The sequence below is a fragment of the Mustela nivalis genome, assembly GCF_964662115.1.
Source record: "Mustela nivalis genome assembly, chromosome: X".
Lineage (NCBI taxonomy): Eukaryota > Metazoa > Chordata > Mammalia > Carnivora > Mustelidae > Mustela > Mustela nivalis.
Window position 1 is genome coordinate 21,015,886 of NC_139040.1, and position 15,074 is coordinate 21,030,959.

The 15,074-nt window shown below is 41.2% G+C and overlaps 1 long non-coding RNA gene across 1 annotated transcript in view; it reads left to right on the forward strand.

Annotated features, from left to right (window-relative positions):
* The first annotated feature begins 284 nt into the window (after window positions 1–284).
* The window catches only part of LOC309856298, a 323,654-nt gene continuing 308,864 nt past the window's right edge, over window positions 285–15,074 (forward strand). Inside the window, exon 1 of the long non-coding RNA XR_014307146.1 lies at window positions 285–408. This is a non-coding gene — a long non-coding RNA (uncharacterized lncRNA). The remainder of the gene's footprint in view (window positions 409–15,074) is intronic.

Sequence of the window (15,074 nt, forward strand, 5' to 3'; positions counted from 1 at the left end):
TTGCTCCATTGCACCCAGTGCAATCCGTGCCCTCTCTAATACTCATCACCTGGTTAACCCCATGTTTTGACTCTTTTTTAGTATGTATGCTCTATATTCAATCTCAAGGAGGCCCTGTTCACTTAATCTGACAAAGCAATTTATAGTAACATTAGTAGTCAACACTTAAAATGTAAGCCAACACTTAATAGTCATTCTGCTAAATATACTATTTCGTTAAATCCTTCCAACAAACCTATGGGGTTGATTGTTCTTATTATACCCATTATACAGATGAAGAAATCAAGATGCAGAAAGTTTAAGTGACTTGTTTAAGATCACACAACTAGCAAACAGTGAAGATGGGATTTGAATCCAAGTTGTCTGACACTGGAGCTATGGTCTACAAACCACCAAATGTAATACCAGGTGTGTTTCAGTAATGACTGATAATGACCTAGTTGTTGAGGTATGTTTGTATACTTTCCATAACACTTTTCTAGAGTGCCTATACATTTATTGAGTGCCTACTATGAACCAGATGATATTTTCATTTTAACAGTGGCATTTAATATCTTAATTCATAGGAGTGACTAATGCAGTCATCATGAAAGGGTTGAAGAACAATTAAGTTTTAATTGTATAGTATTGACCCTATGTACACTGGTGTTTTAGGGGGTAGAATTGTGTTGGGTTTGGATAGGAGGAGATAAAGGAAGGGAAAAGCATTTCAAACATGGGGAATAACATAGCAAGGGATAAAATTGAGAAGGTAAAGAGGGAGGAATGAGATGTATTTAGCTAGCCTAGTGATTTTTCAAGTGTTTGTGTAACTAGGACAGAACCTCCCAAACTCTATGGCCACAGCCCTTCCTGTTACATCTGCCAAGGACTATCTATAGCAGGGAAGGCACATTGTCTTGTAATAAGAGCTAACATTTATTGGATACAGTTGTTCTACAACATTTATGAAAATTACTTCATCGAATCTTCAAAACAACCTTATGAAACTAAAGCTGTTAGTCTCCCCACTTTTGAGATGAGGAAACAGAGGCTCAGGGATGCTAAGAAATTTACCCGAGGTTATATAGTTAGTAAAAAGCAGAGCTGGAATATGAACCCAGGTAGTCTAAATCCAGAGAATGGATCTTAACCGTAAAGTTATACTTTATCAGTCCTACTCCTGTATAGGGTCTTGTAACCTTTCTGTATGCTCCTCTTCTGGTTTATTAATCCAAACCTTATATTTGAAAGGACTGCTTTTGTCCTTCATGTTTATGGCTTAGACCAGGAATAGACCAAGTAGCTTCTTTGATTCTTTTCGTCTAGGGCCTAACCTTAGATTTGTCTGTTATTATCATCACCACTTTTACAAAATGCAACAAAGAAAAACAAAACTAAATAAAATAGGACCCTTTCCCCTAAAGTCTAGGGATGAGCTGGACTTAAATGTCCTTGCTAGCCTTCTTTATCTTGGGTTCAACCATGATCCTATTGGGCCTTAAAAGTGATGATTTCCTCTTATTAGATGCCTGAGGTGGAAGACTTAATTCTGAGAAAGAAGCAATGGAAAGAGTAGTTGTCTTAGTCCACTTTCATATACAGAAGTTGTATCTTCTAACATGGTGGATAGATTAGGTTTTTGGAGGCCATTTTGACTTTCAGCCTTATGTATTATGGACTTACAGAAGATAGAAAGAAAGCTTTGAGCTCTCCTTTGGTTGTAGGGCAAAGGTACTACTACACCACAATTTGTTGCTTGGTTTACCCAAGATGATTAATAATTTAGCCTGTGGCCACTCAGGAGTGTTGTCTGTTCTTTCTTTCTTTCTTCCCTCCTTCCTTCCTTCCTTCCTACATTCCTTCTTTCCTTTATTTTTTTTAAGGATTTTATTTATTTATTTGAAAGAGACCCAGTAAGAGAGGGAACACAAGCAGGGGGAGTGGAAGAGGCTTCCTGGTGAGCAGGTAGCCCGATGCAGGACTTGTTCCCAGGAAGGATCATGACCTGAGCCGAAGGCAGATGCCCAATGCCTGAGCCACCCAGGTGCCCCAGTTGTTCTTTCTTTTAATGAAATAAGATGGGGGGTTAGGCCCTCAAAGCTTTTGTGAAAGTTAAGCGTCTTTCTTTGGCTCAGGTCATGATCCTAGGGTCCTGGGACTGAACCCCACATTGGGCTCTCTGCTCAGCAGGAGCCTGCTTCTCCCTCTTCCTGCTGCTCCCCCTGCTTGTACTCTCTTTCTATCAAATAAATAAATAAATAAATAAATAAAATATTAAAAAAAATGGTTTTGTAAAAGTCTTTTTCACGTGTGCCACTACCCTATACTTCTGAAATTGGTTTGTACAGAGTTACCTTAATTAAATTCACCAAACTGGGACAAAAAGCTGTTTTGTTTTGTCTATTTCTCATCTTATACATTGCTATGTTAGTACACCCTCCCCAGAGAGGATTTAACAATGTAGCATTGTCCCAAATGGGCCCTCACCCAGAAAAAGTCACACTAAAACCCTCCTCCCATTATCAAATGTTTCCCTGTTCTCAAAGGGAATTTAAATTTTTAAAAATTAGGAACAAAATCCCTTCCCCCTCAAAATGATCTTCATTCTCCTCTTTGCACATAAATAGGCTTTATTTTACAGGTAGTAGTAAGTTCTTAAGCAGCATGATAAAAATAGTGTTACAGGAGGATTGATCTGGTAATAGCATACTATTGCTATAATAATACTATCTTAACACAGTATTTCTCATACTGTGATACAATTGCCTATTTACTTGTCTTTCTCCCTGAATGATTATAAACTTGTGGGACAGTTACTTAGTCATCTCTACTTCTAGTGCCTAGTGCAGTGTTCAATGAATGAGAAGAGACTGTAGGCAGAAAGACCAAGTAAGTATGTAAGAATGGGGTAGAAGAAAGGGCTACTTCTACTTCCTCAACATGGGGGGTTAAGGGGGTAGGAGAAGAATGAATGAAACAAGATGGGATTGGGAGGGAGACAAATCATAAGTGACTCTTAATCTCACAAAACAAACTGAGGGTTGCTGTGGGGAGGGGGCTTGGGAGAGGGGGTGGGGTTATGGACATTGGGGAGGGTATGTGTTTTGGTGAGTGCTGTGAAGTGTGTAAACCTGGCGATTCACAGACCTGTACCCCTGGGGATAAAACTATATGTTTATAAAAAATAAAAAAAACTAATTAAAAAAAGAAAGGGCTACTGAAGTAGTTCAGATAGGTGAGGCGATAAGAGCCTGAATAAGCACAGCATGTGTGAGATACTTTGTAGGCAGATATGCCAGAATAATACAGTTGAAGGGGTGAAGATGTAAGAGGATGACGATTTCTAAGTTAGAGAATCAGAAAATAGTACTATTGGGTTTTAGGGGGACAAAAAAGAATACTTCTTCCTCTACTGAGCTCAGAACCAACAGAGAAATAAGACTCAATAAATGAATGGATATAAAAATACAAATACCTTGTGAATTATGCATTTTTTCTTATAGTAATTGGCCTACCAGGTCAACTGTAGCCTTCCCCTTCATGAACACAGATCATCCTGTAGGATTCTCATTTGGATGACAGCAGCCTAAAACAATGCTCTCAGTGCAGGTATATCTGATAGAGAAAGCCCCAGAACTGAAGTCATCCAACTTTTTCTGCAAAGAGCCAGGTAATAAACATTTGAGGCTTTTCAGGTCATATGATTGGTCCTGTCACAACTTCTGCCTCTGCTGTTGGAGTATGAAAGCAGCCATAGGCAGTAGGTAAAGGAACAAGCATGTCTGTATTCCAATAAACTTTAGTAACAAAAGTAGGTGGTGGGGTGGATTTGTTAATGGGCTAGAGTCTGCCAACCCTGGAACAGAAGGAACTGAGTTGAACAGTTTTTCATTATTCTCACTAACCTTGAGGATAAGGGAATGAGGGGTTGCAGACCGGCTATGTATATTATTTTAGTGGAAGCGTCTTTAGGGAAACCTAAAACTTGGGAAATGTTAGATCCAGACACCATTGACAGAGTAACTTGGAAGAGAAAGTTTGTGGAGAGATTCTTATCTTTGGAGATGTTGAGTTTGAGGTGACAGTGGGACCAACAAGTAGAGGTTGTCTGTAGCCACAGTGATTTGGGAGTCCAGTTTGTAATATCTGGGGAGGACCTGTTGTGCACATCTCTTCTTAACTCTGTGTTCAGTGATCCCACTATGGTAGCTTGAAATTGGCCATGGTGGAAAATAGCATGGAAATTGGCAAAAAACTAGAAATCAGAGTTTCCTGACATAAGCAGACTGTTAAACATTTACTAGCACAGCACTGCATGTAGAAGGTATGCAATATGGATTTGAAATATAGTTGCAAATAAGGCCCAGTGAGGGAATCATCTGCTTGGAGGTAAGAGCTGAAGCTTTGGCAGTGGATGAGTCTACTGAGTATGGGTTGGAAAAGAACAAAGTAAACAAGCAAACATACTCATACTTGGGGAATATTCATAGTTTGGGGTCTGTACAATAAGTAAACAGAGGCTTAAAAGAGATATGGGAGAAGTAGAAGGAGAATGGGGAAGATGCAGTGTCAGAGTAATTGGCTATTCTTCACTACCTATGATATTAGGCCCCTTGACAAACATATCAGAAAAGGACGACTTATTCCTGGTTAATTATAAAACAAGAAGCCTATATACCCCTGAATAGGTTGAGTTCGTGGGGGAGAAGCTCCAGAGAGTCTGTGGACCTTCCAAATAGGCCCAAGGTTTGTCCCTTTAAGCCTTGCTCTTTGGTCCTGCATGGTATTTCAGACAAGATCAAAGGAGACAGAATTTGGAGCAACGGATAAAATGACACCAAACAAAACCCATCACTGACAACTTAAAAGCCCCCAATTCCATACTATTGCTCTTTAACTCACAAAGAATCTAGCTGCTATTCTGGTTTAAAGCCTTGGACGGCAGTCCTAGCTGACAAATCTGATAGGAAGAATCCACTTAAACAAAAAAGGCCAAGTCTATTAATTAGAGATCAACTAATGCTTACACTAGATCCACTGGCCTATTTGTTTCAAGGTCACCCATTCCTGAGACTAGTAAGAACCTTGTCCTCTTCCCAGAGAAATCTGAAACTCATGAAAACTCTGCTGCCTTTGTAGTCTAATGGCCTCAGTGTTTCTCCTGACTCTAGAGCTCACTTTGATCTTTCCCAGGGCTAGACCCCTGAGGCCCTAGACATCTAAAATAAAGATCTATATTTGCTAATAATGGACCCAGACCCAAACCTGAGCATTCCAGATGAAGCCACATGTAAGTCTCCAAACACAAATTCTGGTGAGGCCACAGCAAAAGCTGTGGTCTTTTAAATAGTACTTTGGTCTCTTAACATAGTACTTTAGTCTCCAAATGCCATTGTGTTTATTCCCCAACTTTTCTAGGCCATGTTGGAGATTTGTGAGTCTAATCTGTCTACCAGTCTACCCTGCTTGGCTCTAACTAACTCACAACGAACACAAGGAATTAGTTGCAGATCAATGTTGTACCATTAGTACCTCATTAGTGATAACTAAAATTTATTAAATTATCAATGGTTTGCAGGATACTTTTTATCATATTGCTTAATCTTTATATCAACCCTACAGAATAGATATTAGTTTTCCTATTTTATAGAGGAGCAAATTAAGAGACAGAAATATTAAATAGCTTATTCAAGGTCATGCAGTAGGTGGCTGAGCCAGGATAAAAACCTCAGTGGTACAACTTCACACATTCCATCCTTTCCCTGTGTATATCGAAAAGACATGATTCTTTTTAAAGTTGGACCAGAGGATATGGTTTAGGCATGAGATAGAATGGGGCTTATGATTATCCCAAATCAAAATTAGCTATAAGCTTGGAAGCTGGATAATGCAGTCTTTCTTTTCTTTTCCTTTTTAAATCTCTTTTCTTTTATTTTCTCTTCTTTCTTTCTTTCTTTTTATTTCCTTTTTTCTTTCTCTTTTCTTCTTTCTTTCTCTCTCTCTCTCTCTTTCTCTTTCTCTCTTTCCCTCCCTCCTTCTTTCCCTCTTTCTCTCTCTCCCTCCCTCCCCCTTCTTCCCTCCCCCCCACCTCCATCCTTCCTCTCATCCCTCTCCACCCACCTACCTTCCTACATTCCTTCTCCTTCCTTCTACCTTCCTTCTCCTTCCTTCCTTCCCTCCTTCCCTTCTTTTTTTTTTTCTTGCCCACACAGGTGGACTTACAAAATGAGAGACTAGAAACTGAGAATGTGCTACAGAGAAAAGAGACAGGCCCACGTAATTATTTCAGTGAAGTGACCCTATACCTTCTGGTTAATATTGCCCAATTAATGTTTGCTCTTCCTACAGAGGAGAGGAGTGAATGTGGGATTCGAATACTGTTTCCTCCCAAGCAATGGAGCTATAGTCCCTCCCTCCTTGGAGATATGAAGCAGGGACTCATATATACAAAGGTCTTTGTACATAGTAGGTATTCCATTCATGTTAACCGCAGCTGATTTAAATAGACCCAGTCTGCTCATACATATGCTCAAGACAAGGCATTTCTCTCCTGGCCTTCAAGCATTTGTCTCTCCCCATAGCCTGTTAAGTGTTCAGACTTGCAATTCTTTAATCTCACCTATTCTGGTTCTCTGTCCTGTCTATTGTGGTGGGAGAATCAGACAATAAAGGTAAAAGTAATAGAATGTCAGGTAAGTGCCATGAAGAAAATAAAACATGGTAATGGGAGAGGGAGTGGCTGAGGGAGTGACAACATTAGTAGAAAGGCTGTCAGAGGAGGTGACATTTGAGATGAAACTTGAGTAATGGGAAAAACTCAGCCAAAGATAGGGGAGAAGTGGGTCCCAGACAAGAAGGAACAGCAAGTGCAAAGACTCCAAGCTGGGAATGACTTGGCAAGTCTAAGGAATATAAAGGTCTGTGTGGATGGAGTATAGTGAGTGGATAGAGTGTGAGTATATGAAATAAAGCTGGAGAAGCTTGAAGAGTCCGGGTTACTCAGGACTTTGTGATCCATAGTACACAGCTTGAATTTGATTCTAAGGACAGTGGGAAGTCCCTGTTGGGCTTACCACTCTGGCTTCTGAAGTATGACTTAGAGTCCTCTTGTTTCCTCATCTTTTATGTCTTCTCATTTTGAATAATGACTGTTTTTCACTGTCCCAGAGAACTGATTCAACCTCCAATGGTTTAAAACCATCCATTCAGGGTACCTGGGTAGCTCAATTAAGCGTCTGTCTTCAGCACAGTTCACGATCCCAGAGTTCTGGGATCAAGCCCCATGTTAGGATACCTACTTAGCAGAAGGCCTGCTTCTTCTCACTGTCTACAGCTCACCCTTCTTGTGCTCTCCCTGTGTCAAAATAAATAAAATCTTTAAAAAAATAAATAGAACCACCCATTCTGTGCTGTCACTGACCCTCCCCAATTTCACCTCTCTATGCTCTGGCTCTGAGTGGGAATTCTTCATTGTTCTCAACATAGGAGGATCTCTAGAACTGGTGGATCAGGTCAGAAAAGTACTCCCCCTGAAATGAAAGGCAACCTGAATCTTACCTGAGTAGATAAGTGCAATTTTTTTGCAGCAGCAGCCCAGTGACAGATGCATGAACATGCAGCTGTTGAGGTGGGGGTGTGTCTAAATGGCAGATAGGGAAATGTCCCCAGAAGGCATCCATATCAAAGAGAATTTATGGAAGATAACCAGCAGTATCCCTAATTTCAGCCTGTGCTTCAAGAGATGTCACAATGATGGAAGCTTTTCCTGTCTGAGGAAATTTTAAAATAGGAGAGTTAAAGATCTGTGATTTCTCCATGTGTCCAAGGGACAAAGACTACGTGTTGTTGCTTTCAGTCCTTAAAAAAGCAGTGTAGTGTAGAATGTTTTGGGTTCTACCAGATGCAGACTAAAACTGTCTGCAGAACTCTCCAGTTCCCTTTCTCAAATTCTTTGTGCACTAAACTGCCTTCTTACTGCCAAAAATAACCACTTCCATTTGTATCACGTCCTCCCTTGCATAAAATATTTTCAAAAATCACAAAAAATAATGCTAAGTGGTAAATATTTTTACCTTTTATACAGATCTTAAAATCAAGGCCCAAAGCATTGTTACATCAAGCCATGAACCTAGATTTAAATTAATGTAGTTCATGTTTATTTTCTCTTCTTTAGAGTTGTTTGAGGAATTCAGTGTCTTTCCTAGAGACCAGGATAGTGGGCCAGAGTATTCTCATTATTGGATAAGTCCATCCCACCATTATCTATCAAGAACTTGGAGATCCTTGTTATCAGTCAGTTTAGTGTGAGTCTGGCTAGTCTGAACCAGTCCCCAGAACCTGGGGAAATTGACAGAAGCAAGGACTTGTAGAGTGCCGGACCCTGGTTTGTGGTGATCATAGGGTGCAGACATCCTCACAAGGTCTGGCTGGAAAATAATCTGATGACCTTTTCCAAACTGTCTTAACTGCAAGATCATTCAACTGTTTCCACTTTGTTTTGGGGCTCGTTGAAAAAGCAAACAACTGTAATTTAACTAGCCAGTTAGCCAACTAGAGATGTAGAATGGCATGGGGAGCTGATTAAAATGAGGTGATAGTTTAAAAACCAGGAAGCAATTGACCTTAACTGTGTTTCTTCCAGGTTTATGTCATTGTTGAAGCTATAGGTAAGTGATTTGCTGGCCTGTGCTCTAGAGAGGTTTTACATATTGTTCATATAATCATAATTTGCACCCATTTTCCTTTCCATCATGCTTCTCAGTTAGGGGACTAATTACTGCCTTGGGTTCCTGCTTTTGGGGTATTATGTAATTAACCAATAAGTGCAGCCTGTCTCTTCTTCCTTTTTTCTTCCTTCCTTTCTCCTTTTAACATCTCTTTGTTTAGAAGAGAGAAATCAATTTTTGAATTGATTTCAAATTGCATTTGAATTCAGAAAATTAAAACAAATGAACAGCAAAATGTCATTACTTTCAGAGCACATATGACAAAGCCTGGCTGACTTGGGGTTTTGACTATTGGTTCTTATAACAAATGGCTCCTTTAAGATGGCACCAAAGTCAATACTAATGGTTATTATGATTAAGTATAGCTCCCTTGGTGTCCGTTTCCTGCTCTCTGGCTTCTCTGACTTCCCTCTCCAATGCACACGCATGGATTATGTAAAGTCAAGTGACCCTGAGATACACACAGGCCAAGGAGAGAAAGTTTGCAGCTGGTACTTCCACATTCCTTACTGTGATTTCTCTTTCTCTAACAATTCAGTGGCCTGGCTTGAGCAGGGCCCCTGCTGCAGGTGCCCTCTCCCCCGGCCTGTATTCTCTAAAAGTCTTCCAAGGTTAAGGCATTTCAAGGTTCTCCTCCCATCAACCCTCAGCCTGAACTGCCTGTCCTGGGCACCATCCTCTAAGGGCCCTTTTCTCTGCCAGGGAATGACAAGGTCAAGTGCCTGCACTAAAGGTTCACATGGTTTTCAATGTATTATGTCTCCAATATAGCATTAATCCAAGGATATGGCTGATGGCTGGGTTTTAGGTACCTGTGGTGGGCATCCTAAAGAGAAAGCAGAGTTACTGTTTTGGGTATCTCACATAATACTAAAACAATTCAAATTTGTACAAGACATTTTATTAAGTACTTTCTCATTCATGTTTTGTTTTTCTTTCTCTTCAAGTAGTATTGTGAGGTAGGTGATATTATTTCATATAAAAAATGTGGAAACCAAGGAAACCAAGGGTCCAAAAGGTTAAGCAGTTTGTTTGATACCACACAGCTAGTAAATGACTAAGCTGAGGTTGAAACATAGCTCTTTTGAAATTCCTTGCAATTTTTGCTCTGCCATACTATCTCATAATCACTTAACTCAGTTATTTGACTACTAACTGTCCTGTGGGGATACAGTGAGGAATGAAATAGATATAGCCATGTCTTACATAGAGTTTATTATATTCTAAGTATATAGATAATTTAAGTATATAGAGACATAGACAAAATATAAAAGTGAATGAATTTATTTCAAAATGACAAATCATGGGAAGTGCTATGAATGAAAGCTGAGGTAAAAAAAAGTTTTGGTGGGGGCAGCTATTTTAGATAGGCCTCTTGGAGGAGATTTGAAATTCCAAGAAAGAGCTAGGGATGAGGGGTGGCAGAGGGAGACCAGTCCAGGTAGAGGGTATACAAAAAGTCTTGAGGCATATTCATGTGGTTGCCTGCCCCACATACTCTATGTCCTCAGAAGCCACATTCTGTACACACAGATACTATTAGTGCTTGAAGCAGTCTCCTCAGGAATTGTTACACTATCAAGCCAACCATATATCCCAGCAACTGTACATACTGGGCTCATTTCCTTGCTTACTTTAAGAAGACCCTTCAACACTAGGCTGACTCTTTTTCCCACCAGAACCTCACAAGGTTTGCTGTTGAAGTTGGGCATTTCCCTCAATTTTCACAATTACTGTGTCATTTCACACATACTGTGCCCCAAGTATAAGATTGTGGATGGCTCAGGCAAAGCCATCCCCATGGGTGGAGACACAGATCACAGAGGCCATACTGACAAGGGGTGACCAGGATGTGACCAGGCAGAATTTTGTGTGTGAAGAACAGATTGTGTGTTCTGGGTTTGTAGGAAGAGGGATCTGGGCATCTTTTACCAGTGGGGTTCTATCACACTAAAATGGATGGGCACTTTACACTTAGCAGGTACTCAATGTCTTGAATATGTAGGAATCTTAGGTTAATCTATTTACCTTACTCACTGGTAGCCTTCCTTTCTAGATATTTCTAAAGCATTTATTTAAGCCCCAGCTGTATGTACCAAGCCTTTTGATAAATGCAAAAATATGACCATCACAGCCCCTGCTTTTAAGGAGGCTACAGTCTACATAAAGAGACAAAATGTACATTTTTAGAGGAGAAAGAATATGGAATATTCCTTCAAGAGCTAGGTGTTGGCATAAAGACACATAATAGGAGTTCAGGAAAGGAGAGGACATATTTGGGAGTTTTTGAATTAGACAAAGGTCTTCAAGGGTGGTAAGAGTTGGATTCATGGGGAGAAAATATAGAAGGACATCACTGGAGGTCAGCGCTACAATGCCCTGGTGTAGTCAGTTGGCCTTTTGGAGGTGGGATCCGTGTCACTGCATGTACAGACTGACTCACGTGTATAAATGGTTCAGAGAGAGAGATGCACTTGGCTGTTGTACTGATAATGCCCTATGGTGAGATGTATGAAATACTCTTGTTTTCTCTGTTTCACTCATCCTCCTCAAGTTGTATATTGCATTTTGGCATTTTTATTTCCCCTTCAAGATTACCTTTAAAGTTTATTTGTGCTCACATTCTCCTAAATACAAAGAGTGGTGATGGTGGTGTGTGTACATGTGTATGTTGAAGAAATGATGTGGTTGGAGTTCAAGGAGATCACTTTCTTTACTCTGGACATTTCCCAAAGATGGCCATGAAGTTTACATTCTCTCTCAAAAGTGGCCCTGGTATGAGCAGACGGCTGAAGTTGGAGTGAACATAATTCAAGCTTGAGGAGGGGAAGAGGGTGTATGGGAAGGACAGAGCGCCACAAGTGAAAAAACTCAGAGCACAGCTAAGAACACTAGCTGGTAGCCTTAGAGCCAGCCGGCAACACTATGAGGATGCCTAAGGAGCCGGAGACATGCTTCATGCCCTCACAAACCATCTGGTGAATTTGCAAAGACACAGTGCACAAATGGAAATACCATCAGATGGCAGATCAGCAGACATATTCCATGTAGCTCCACAGGAAATATAGGAAAGCAGATGGAGTTTGGGGGAAAGGATGGCCTTTTAACCATTAGAGCTATTCATCAGTAGAAGGGCTGCTGCCTCATGGCATGCTGAGATTCCTCCGAGTAGGGGTGTTAAAGGTGGAATGCCTCAGTCTGGGATGCTGCAATCCAAAGAAAGTGTAGCCGGCATGATCTGCAAGCAGCCTTCTACCTCTTAGAGGCTGGGAGTTTGCAGCTTCATGCTTTTTAGCTGGCCTCACACTTAGAGTACTATGTAAGCCATCTATGGTGACAGCAAAGGCTTGACCAGTAGGTTGGAAGGGCTCACTGGACTAAGAATTCATCTCCAGGCTCTGCAGCAGGATCTGTGGCTGACTAGGAAGAAAGAGTGCTAAAGGTGGCACTGACTTGATTGCTTCAGGGCTGCTCTGGGGAAGTAGTTTCAGCTGTCTCTCTTCACAGACAGGTGTCAGCCCAATGTGTGGCAAGTCACCTCACACTGGGAGACACTTTTATGCCCAGAACCTGGGGAAGCACTAGAACTAAAGCATCGCCTGCGGGAATCAGCTGCTGGGTTGGCTCTGCAAACCTTCCTATCCAGCTAATGAGGAAGGCCTGATGGAAACAGCAGAGGGAAATTAAAAACCAGAAGTAGCTTTAACCATAGCAGTCTCCCTCCCACTCCACTAAAGGCTAAGGCCTGGGCCCCAATGCTCCTGTGAGGAAAATTAGGCAGAGAGACACTCCCCAAGGTCTTCTGAACTAAATTCTAGGCTCCTTTCCTGTACTAGAGGTTTGTTTGTTTGTTTGTTTAGATTTTATTTATTTATTAGAGAGACAGAGTGTGCACACAAGCAAGAGGGAAGGGCAGAGGGAGAAGGAGAAACAGATTCCCCACCGAGCAGGGAGCCTGATACAGAGCTTGATCCCAGGACCTTGGGATCATGACCAGAGCTGAAGGCAGACACATAATGTACTGAGCCATCCAGGCACCCCTTTTCTGTTCCAGAGTTTGGTTCCCCAGGCTCAGAAAGTCTTCTTAATGGTCTCAGGGGACCAGAGCTTCGTAGAAAGCAAATATTACTTCCCAGCCCTTCACTAAGCTGGAGTGAAATTCACAGAACTAGCCAGAGTTACTTCCCTTAGAGAAAAATAAGTTATTACTTACATTTCAGAGAGGTCTCAGAAGTGTGATAAGGAGACAGAGAAGCCAAAGAGGTCTGCTTCTTGCTGATGCAGTTCTTGGCCAAGGTCTGCTTCTCCACTAGGTCTAAAGGAATTATCACAATGATTCATTTTCATGGCTGTTCCAGTTTATATTTCCACTGTTTACAAAGATTCCAGAGGACTCACTTGGAGGTGAAGTGGGGAACTGGACTCTGAAGTCAACCTCAAAGCAAGGGATCTGACATTTATTGAGAATCTACTATACATTTAACTTGAAGGTTAGGTATATCCTGGCTCATCTTAGCAGCAATTTATATCTTTATGGTTCTGCCAGTAGTCATATATTTATTTTCCTTCATGATTCACCTCTTGGAAAGAATATATTCAGTATGTGATGTCTGTATGAGGTAGGACAGCCTTTTAATTTGCCCTTAATAGTAAATTGCTCCAGAACATGATTTCCGTCAACCAAGTGCCTTGAACTGGCAATGGAGACTGCGTTGGCCTCAGTTTTCCTGGCAGGGGATCTTAGAGACTGCCAACGTATCCAAGGTCATTCTTGGGTTGTTCTGTATCAGTGAGATCTGCCTCTGCTTCACCCGACTTGGGATAAATATTTTGTTTACTCCAATATAAAGGGACTTGACATATTAACTGCTCAGGACAAGGTATGGCCTGCATAGCTCTCTCAGCAGATTACTTAAAAGTTTCCTGGGCCTGGGTGGTACACAAGAGCACAGCACAGTGCAATTTTGTCGATTTCAAAATCTGAGGCTCCAAAGGCCCTAATACATACCCTCACCCACCTTGGCATCTTTGTTATTCTGGGCTCTCCCTTCTCTCTCCTGTTTTCTCCTTGTTGAAATATGTTTCTAATCTTCTAGGCCTCTCAGATGCATTGGTGTTTTCCTGCTTCAGTGGTCCCCATGGAGGCACTCATTCTGTATTTAATGTATTCCACACTTTAAATGGGCCTGTTAATTACTCCCTCCTCACTCTGAATTTACTAATTTATTGATCAAATTTCTTTTTGTGCATGTGAGTTTTATTTTGTATGTGCAAAGAATTTATTTGGATCAATTTTATTGACCCCCTCCCACCCCTGCCTCTTGGGATACTTTCCCAAACTTTAATTAAGTCTCTGGGAAGTCTCTTTGCTTAAAGGGGAGCCTCTTGCTTCCTCCTTTTGTGAGCACTGATAGTATCTGATTATCATATTCTTGAGCAGGTGGATATTTGAAAGGGCAATTAGAATTGAGAACTAGGGCAGGGGCTCTTAAAACTGTGGTCCCCAGACCAGAAGCCTCAGAATCCCCTGAGAACTTGTTAGAAAAGCAGATTCTCAGACTCCACCCAGAACTACTGAATTGGAAACTCTGGGGGTGGGTCCTAGCAGTTTGTCTTTTAACAAGTCCTTCAGGGGATTCTGATGCAGGCTGAAAATTGAGAACCACTGCTCTAAGGCAGGGTTTCTTAACCTCAACATTCTTGACATTTTATGCTGAATGATTATTTGTTGTGGGAGCTATATGGTATGTTGTATGGTGTTCAACAACCCACTGGCCTCCACTCACTGGATGCCAGAGGCACCTTCCAGCTGTGACAACCAAAAATGTCTCCAGACATTGCCAAATGTCCCCAGGGGGACGCATCATTCCTGGTTGAGAACTACTGAATTAAGTGTTCAAATCACCCTCCCTTCTCAATCTAGACCGTTCTCTTTATTTCACTTGGGTATTCATACATCAGATAAAAGTAGCTATGAGTGAGTACCTCATGGTCTCTAGCATACTGCCTTGTTTCATTTTGTGTTCATATGTATATTTTTCCTATCCCCAACTTTCTGTTTTTGAGATAGGCAGATAACAAGCCCAATGCCTGATTTGTTTTAACAGTTCATTTAACCATCTTGCATTAATTCCCCATTTCCTGGCCTTTGTACAAAACTTTTCAAAAGAGTGATTTTTCACTTTCTCCAGAGATTTGAGAGCATTTCTAGCCTGTGAAAGAAGTGAGTGGGAGGGGAATTCAGACAATGTCATCACTAAGGAAGGAAGTGGGAGTAGAGAATAAGTGGCAGCTTCTGCTCTTGACCCCGCCCTGCTGAGAGCACCCAAATACAAAGAGGCATTGTGATGAGGATAGGTGAGCATT